This window comes from Mytilus edulis, chromosome 4 (genome assembly GCF_963676685.1).
Source record: "Mytilus edulis chromosome 4, xbMytEdul2.2, whole genome shotgun sequence".
NCBI classification, from domain to species: domain Eukaryota; kingdom Metazoa; phylum Mollusca; class Bivalvia; order Mytilida; family Mytilidae; genus Mytilus; species Mytilus edulis.
In genome coordinates, this window is record NC_092347.1 from 88,335,474 (window position 1) to 88,343,790 (window position 8,317).

The window sequence follows — 8,317 nt, forward strand, 5'->3', positions numbered from 1 at the left end:
AAAATAAGATTATTCTACTTTCAAAATACTACATTTACAGAACAAAATTACAAGAAGTTTTGCCAAACCTAAATGCTTTAAAAAACTATTTAAAGGAACATGAAATTTAATAAAAAAAAATTGTTTTGTTTTGTTTTTTTAAATCTATCATTTTTATAAATGCAGCCTTTGTTTGCTGTAAATGCTGTATATGCTGTATGTCAAGTATTTAATTATTGATTTATTCAACTACATAAACCATTAAAGTAGTCTGACAATTATATATTGCAAACACTACATTTATGAACTATCAAGACAGTTATAAAAAGTGATTTTTTGAATCATGTGCACAAATCAAATGTTTTAAAAATTGGCATATGAAAACAATATTTGACCTGAATAAACAAAAAGGAAAAAAAAAATTATTAGACATTGTTTCAAGAAATTGACAGTTAATGCAATTTGATCGGTATGTTGTGTTTAGCTTCATTCTAATAACTAAACAAACATGAACTCAGAGTAGAAAGAAAAACAGAACAAATTCAAAACAATCTACATAGCAAATAAAAAATCAACACAAAAAGCCTCATTTAGAACTGTGGTGATCTCGTAAGGGTAATTCCTGCTCTTTTAATGGTACTTGTCGCGTTACTCATGGTAAATACAGATTCTGTTTTGAGTCTCATTTGATGATGTTATAATAGAAGAAAAGTAGATTTGACAACCTTAAAAACAGATATTCCCTTATGTTCATTTCACTCGTGGGGAAGTCCATCATCATTCGAAGGAATACATTTTGGAGCCATCAATTAAATGATTATAGGAACCTGATGCTCTAGAACTTTCTTTCAACTGGTTGATATATCCTTCTTATGCATGCGCAGGAATGTTGCTACATAGAAATGAAATTCCAAATTAGTGGCTAGTGGGAGATATGATGGTAAATAAGTTGAAAAAAGTGCAGGAAAAAGAAAAAAAACGAAACTATCTTTTTTTTTTTTATTTCTTGAATCTATGATTTTCCATATATACTTTTACATATATTTGCAGTGAGGCAGTGACAACACTGATATCTAACAAGGCTATAGTTTGGACAGAAAATGGAGAACCAATCTACTGAAGCTGCAATTCGGAAGAGAGGAAAATATCTAGAATGGAAGCTGTGTACACTTTTGCTGATCATTTGCACTCTACTCTGTTTCTTTCTGTGTATTTACTATTATCTTGAAAATAAAGGTACGTTACCAATGGATAAAAAAAACTTTTTCAAACAATTTAACTATATACTTAAATTTTTCAGCTATTTAAAGCTAACAATGCAATATACGATATAACTTATATGAAATAGTAATGAATTCATCTAAAAAAAAAAAGCTGTTTGTCGATATTATTGCTGGAAAAAGACGTTCTTTAGTTTGTTCATTACCATTTTCGACATCGCCGACATCACTGACGCCAACGTTAGCACTTATATCTTTATGAGTTGTGGCTGAACAGACGTGTTGGTATATATTGCCACATTTTTAACCTCAACAATGTTTTTGCAGTTGATTTAATTTTGCATTTTATTCAAGACATAAGAAGTACAAGTGCAAATATGCCACTCAAAATCAAAAAGGTATTCTAAATCATTGATACAGTTATCTCGTTAACATAAATAACTTTAAACTTCTAAACATAAATTCATATATACACAGATTTGGTTTTAAAGTCTAGTTGTACATTGAGAATTGTTATTGTTTAAATTGACTTCGAAATAATTTTCAATAACTGCTAGTACTGGAGAGACACATGTTTTGATTTATGCAAGCTTCTCATCATTGCGGTATCTCTTTAAATTTAAAGACCGAAGATTAAACAGTTAATTTTTTATTCAATGGGTCATTATTGGATGATAAAATATATCAAATGGCGTCATTGTTGGACATGTGATGTCACAGTCGTCGAGCTGTCTTATTTTCTGGCAAACGAAATTCAACCTTGAAATACTGGCACCAAGAGGGTTAAATTCGGCAGTTTTTGTCTTTGGTCTTTATGTTAGCTGATGTTTTGGCCTTCGGTTCGATCTGTATCTTCGCTAGGCAATGGCTACTATCCCATCCAACTTTATCCACCTTTGACAGATTGATCCAAGATTTGTGATTATAATATTAATACTGCGTCAACTACCGATAGATAAAAGTCATGCCCATTTCGACTTCATCATTATTGACTAATGGCAGCACTTAAACAGTCTTCAGTGTGGAGGTATAAAATGGTTGTGTCTGAATATCAAAGGATAAAAATCATAAGATAAACAGATTCCACCTCTGTAACTCGTGTATTACGATATTTCTCCACTTTTAACAGTTAAATTTTAATTATTTAAAAAGCTCGGCAAGCCTAGCGCTTTAGATATTAAAATTTAACTGTCTCGAGTGGAGAAATATCGTAATACACTTGTTGCAGTTGTGGAATCTATATTTCTACATTTTATACGTGGTCATCTTACGACGCGTTTTGCTAGTATGCAACCTTGTGGATTCGGAACTCTAGCTTAATCCACCACGGGTGAAGATGTTTGATTTGAAGTGTTAAGTCATGTCCAATCATTTGCTATAAAATAGGGACGAAAGATACCAAAGGGACAGTCAAACTCATAAATCTAAAACAAACTGACAACGCCATGGCTAAAAATGAAAAAGACAAACAGAAAAACAATAGTACACTTGACACAACATAGAAAACTAAAGAATAAACAACACGAACCCCACCAAAAACTAGGGGTGATCTCAGGTGCTCCGGAAGGGTAAGCAGATCCTGCTCCACATGCGGCACCCGTCGTGTTGCTTATGTGATAACAAATCCGGTAAATAGTCTTATTCGGTAGGTCACATTCAGGAAAGGGAAGGGGATTGTAGTTACGACGTAAGGAACATATCCGATATCATTTGTGATACGGTTATTCCATAACGGTCAACCAACTCGTGATGGCGTCCGTAAAAATTACGAAGGGATGATTTCAACTTCACCATTTGGAACTCTTGGTTTAATAGCTTCCTTGTGAGCAGCAACCCTCTATCAAGAAAATCATGATAGGAAATACAAGCACGGGAGTATCGTATCAATTGGGAGATATATACCCCGTATGCAGGTGTTGCTGGAATGTTGCTACTTAGAAATGGAAAGTTCACAATTGGAAAGCTGAAATCATCTCTTTTGTCGTAAAGTTTTGTTTTCAACCGACCCTCATAGTCAATTTCTAGATGTAAGTCAAGATATGAGGCCGACTTAACTGTATTTGTAGTATCCTTTATCTCTAGCTCGATTGGAAAGATGCGTTCCACATAGTCACCAAATTTTGAATTATTTAGTGAAAGAACATCATCTATATAGCGAAACGTAGAGTTAAAGGATAGTGCTAACTTCTTATCTTTCTTCCTAAGAAGTTCCTGCATGAAGTCAGCCTCATAATAATAAAGAAACAAGTCGGCAAGTAGAGGGGCACTGTTTGTTCCCATTGGAATGCCGACAGTCTGTTGAAAAACACGTCCTCCGAACATAAAACCAGGTGTAATCCACCATTTTCTACATAAGAAAATGAATGTACCAAGATTAAAAAAAAAGTTGTTATCTATTCGTTTGATGTGTTGAAGCTTTTGAATTTGCTTTTTGATTACGGACTTTCCGTTTTGAATTTTCCTCGGAGTTCGGTATTGTTGTTATTTTACTTTTTTGTACAGTATATATGACGTTGTGTTAAACCATTATCGTCCCAGGTACTAGGAAGGTTGAGCGATCAAATATTCTGTTTGTTTTTGTCCCAAGTTAGGAGCCTGTAGTTGAGGGGTTGTCGTGTATTGCTGTCTGTTTAATATGGGTTTTGTTTTTTGAATGAAACTTCCAATATGCAGTCGTTAGTTTTTCGTTTGAATTTTCTTTTTGTAATGTTGGCAATTTTTTTACTTGACTATTCAGTATCGGTTTAGATCATTTTTGAAGGGTGTACGATGACGTAGAATTGCTAAATGAATGTTATTTGGGCTCTGTTGAATAGATGTCTCATTGACAAAAATAATCCTTATTCAGTTTAGTAAAAAAAAATGAACTAGTTAGGATAGAATCAATGTTAGTATCATTCTGTATTACAATATTAAATGATCGTGTAGCTTTAAAATTAGTTCATTCGAAGACAACTCAAATAAAAGTGGTTGCATCTTTATTGAGGACTTAAATGATAAACATCATCGTAAACATTAATACTTCTTCAAATCATTTAATCAGATAAATGTAATTTGCATGTTTTAAAAATCGTTTGCTTTTATAAAAGTCAATTTTGTAAAAAGAAATGTAAACACAACTAAATTTAAATTAATTGCAATACTCATAGAAGAAGACCCTATATCAATACTGAACGAATAACAATGAGATGAAGAACAACGATCAAGAGTTGTTGACGTATTTCTAAACTATGTTAAAGCCCTTCCTTTAATCACAAAGTGATTAAAAATTCATCTAGAGTTGTCTCTCTTTATCTGTTGTTTTACAGTAATTCACAAATACCAAAATTAATATTATACAGACTTTCTGTATATTATACTCATTTGTGTAGAGGTTCCATCTTCTGTTTTTCATTTATAACTTTTACAACTAATACAAAAACAATCCTTTGAATTAAACATACATTTTATTACACCAACCTGTATTTACATTTTTATGACTAGAATATACATTTTTACTTTGTGGACTTACTTTGGCTACAGAGTATTTTATAATATTTTGTTGAGGCGCCAGGGTGACTACCGATTACTTATACACAATGGCTATCAGCTGACCTATGTTGACATAGTGTCATAAAACCCCTGGTCGTTAAACACGGTAACACCACCACCTACCATGGGGAGTGACCGGGGAAAACACTTGTATTACCAATGCTCCAGTTATTAGTGCCCCACCTGTTGGCAGGTGTAGGCCTCCTTTCTATAAGATGAGGTGGAGGAGGTCCCAGAGTTACCCATCTGTAGACCACACCGTAACCTCTAACCACATTTTCCAAACCTGCAAATTGTAGAACTTGTCAGGCCCAGAGCAAGGGCCGAGTGAAATAATCCCCCAATCACTACCAGTCTCCCTGGACCGCCACATGAGAGCCCAAGTCCGCTACCAAATCTGACTGGGGTTCTCAACAAAATTTTCATTATTGAATCATTGGAAAAGTTGATTTTTGTTGTGCGTAGGAAAGACTCAACCCCCCTTGTATATTATTAAAGAAAACCTGATTTCCAGTTTGTAACAAATGAGTTCCATCTGTTCTGTATAAAGACACTTCACTTGCCCTAATGTTCTCATGTAATATAGCTTTCCCCCCGTTTTCTATTACAAAGTTTTTGACGACTGAATTCACTGTTTTTCTCTTCTGTTCGATTATTGCACCCGCATACAAGGGCGCAAAATGCCAGTACCTGCGCTGTAGCATTGAAGACCATATTATAATAACATTTTTAAATAAAGCCTTGTAACGTAGGATATAACATTTTACATTTTCGATTAAACCCTTCCCTGTCAATTCTAAATCTGTCAAATCATTAGCTCCACAGTTAATAATTATAAAATGAGGAAAAGGTAAAAATTTTCTTTTTGCGTCCAGTAGGGAGTCCAAATCTTTAATCTGTAAACCAGGTTGCCAAATCCAGTATGTTGTTACACCATTTGACCCCAGTCCCAGGTTGTTCCTACAATATTTCTTCGCCTCTACGTTGGCCCAATGAACAAGGAAACTTCCAACAATCCATAAAATCTTGGGACCTGTGAAATCTGTAGCTTGTTAGCCTTTTGAAACTAGAAAAATTGTAACCTAATATAGCGAGAATAAGCATGCGATTTCCATCTGCCTAATCTCATAATTACCTCCTCTGAGACCCCCTGCCTGGCTAGTTCCGTGGCTCACCCAATTCTAAAATGACCTTTAATAATATGAAGAAAATGTAAAGCTTTTTCCAGTATACTACTGAATTGGTATCAAGTTAAAGGCATACCAGTATAATGGATAAACAAATCTGTATTGTTACAGGTAGGTCGTACCTTTAAATATTCGTTAATGAGTCGTACCGGACAGTGTTTTTTTTTCCGTTCTGAGGTATCAACAAAGTAACAGACTTTCCCTTATGTCACTTTTCTCCTAACTAAAATATCAGAAATTGTTAAGTTGGAGCCATTTATAACAGACTTGGATTTTGAAGTAGTGATTTCCCCTACTCTTAGCAAACCAAAGAAGGCAACAGAAAAAACTGCTGAAAATAAAGCAGCTTCATATTTATTCTTACATACTTTATCTAAACAACTAATCATATCTGATAACAATTGCACTGTAATTGGTGCTCTAATGTCATTACGTTTTCCCCCTTGAATTGTTTTTATTCCTTCTAATGCCTTTCAAATTATAAAGAATTTTGTAGTATCCTGTATCCCTTGAATTTTATGATGGTATGAAACTCCTGATATATAAGATAATATGGTCCCCCCGAAAGACCCTGTACAGACAAAAAAGCTATAAAATTTAACAAATCATTGACTGGCACCGGCCAATCCTGTTTCAATTTATAAGATGATCTAAAAGTATAAAGTTTTGAAGAGCAAAATTGTATGATTTTTGTGTATTTTTGGACACACCTTGATTGACAATATAATCAGCCACCTGACTTAAATGTTCCAGATCTGTGTTGGAATTTTGGTTGGCCACTGGTCTGCTTCTGGAGCTAGGCTTCTGAACTTCCCCCACTGAGAACGAGAAAGACAATCAGCATTTTTTTTTTTTTTTTTTGAAGGGATATAAATTGCCTTTACTCATGTATTATTTTTTAAGTTCATTTAAACCATCTGTCTTACTAAAGTCATAACTCTACTTGATTTTCTAGTTTTCATATTAATGATTTGAACAACCGCCTGATTATCAACATGGAAAATAACTTTTTTGTTAACAAAATAGGATTCCCAGGACATAGAGCAGCTACAACTGGAAACAACTCTAACAATGTCATATCTCTGGTGATTCCAGTCTCAACCCAATGTTTTGGCCATATGCCTTGGGCCCATTGACCTGCAAAATAGATCTCATACCCGCCTTTGGACACCCCTGCACTATCAGTGAACAACTCCAATGTTTCATTTGAAACCCATACATTGTCTGTTATTACAGTGACACCATTGTATTGTTTTAAAAAGTCTAACCAAACTTGTAAATCTGCTTTCATCTGCTTGTTTACTCGAATTTTGTAATACGATTTTGTTACCCCGATTGTTGAATTTATGAGTCTGCGACAGAAGGTGCGGCCTGGAGCCACTACCTTACAAGCAAAATTCAGGAGCCAAAGAAGGGATTGCATATCTTTAAGAGATATTTTAGAACTGTCCAAGGTATCTCTGATTTTTTGTGAGAGTTTGACAAGTTTTTCATTTGGAAGTCGCATGATTAAATTCTGTGTATCAAATTCTATACCCAAAAACATGAGTAGTGTAGTCGGCAAAGTATTCTTGTCACTAGCAAGAGGAATACATATTTAGTTGCATACCTCTTGGAATAACTTCAAAGTATTGCCAACTTTTGATGTTTGGTTCGACTCGACAAAAAGAAAATCATCTAAATAATTGGAGGATATCATCATTTCCGCTTTTTAGCTGTATTACCCAATGCAAAACTTTTGCAAATTCCTCCCACAGGGCACAACTTATTGAGGCCCCCATAGGGAGCATTTTATTAAGATAATATTCACCCTGAAATTTTATCCCAAACAAGTCAAAATCGTGCGGGGCAATTGGACACAAACGAAAAGCCGCTTTTACGTCACACTGACTTAATCGGGCAAATGTTTTGTGTCTATTAATCAAACATGCTGCTTCGTCCACTGAACTGTACTGCACTGAACAATGATCTTTATCAATAAAATCGTTTATTGAATTATTCTCAGGATAGGATAAATGTTGAATAAGTCTGAAATTTCCATCCTTTTTTGGCACTAGCCCCATTGGTGATATCCGAAGTGTGGGAAAAGGTGGGTATCTGAAAGGACCAGCAATGCGATCAAGTTTAACTTCCTTCAATATTTTTTCTTTAAAAATTATGGGTAGCTGTACATGTAATGCACTTTTTAAATTGGAACTCTCCCTTGGTTCCCTAGAGCCAAAATATTTTAATGAAAAACCGTATTTGAAACCAGATATAATTTCATGTGCTACATTGTTAAGTGGTTAGAATTCTAAATAATTTTCCAAGACTGATACTTTTATAGGAGTATTTCCCAATGAATAAAAATTAATACTTTTTGTTACTTCTTCCTTGGGCCCGGTTATTACATTGGGCCTT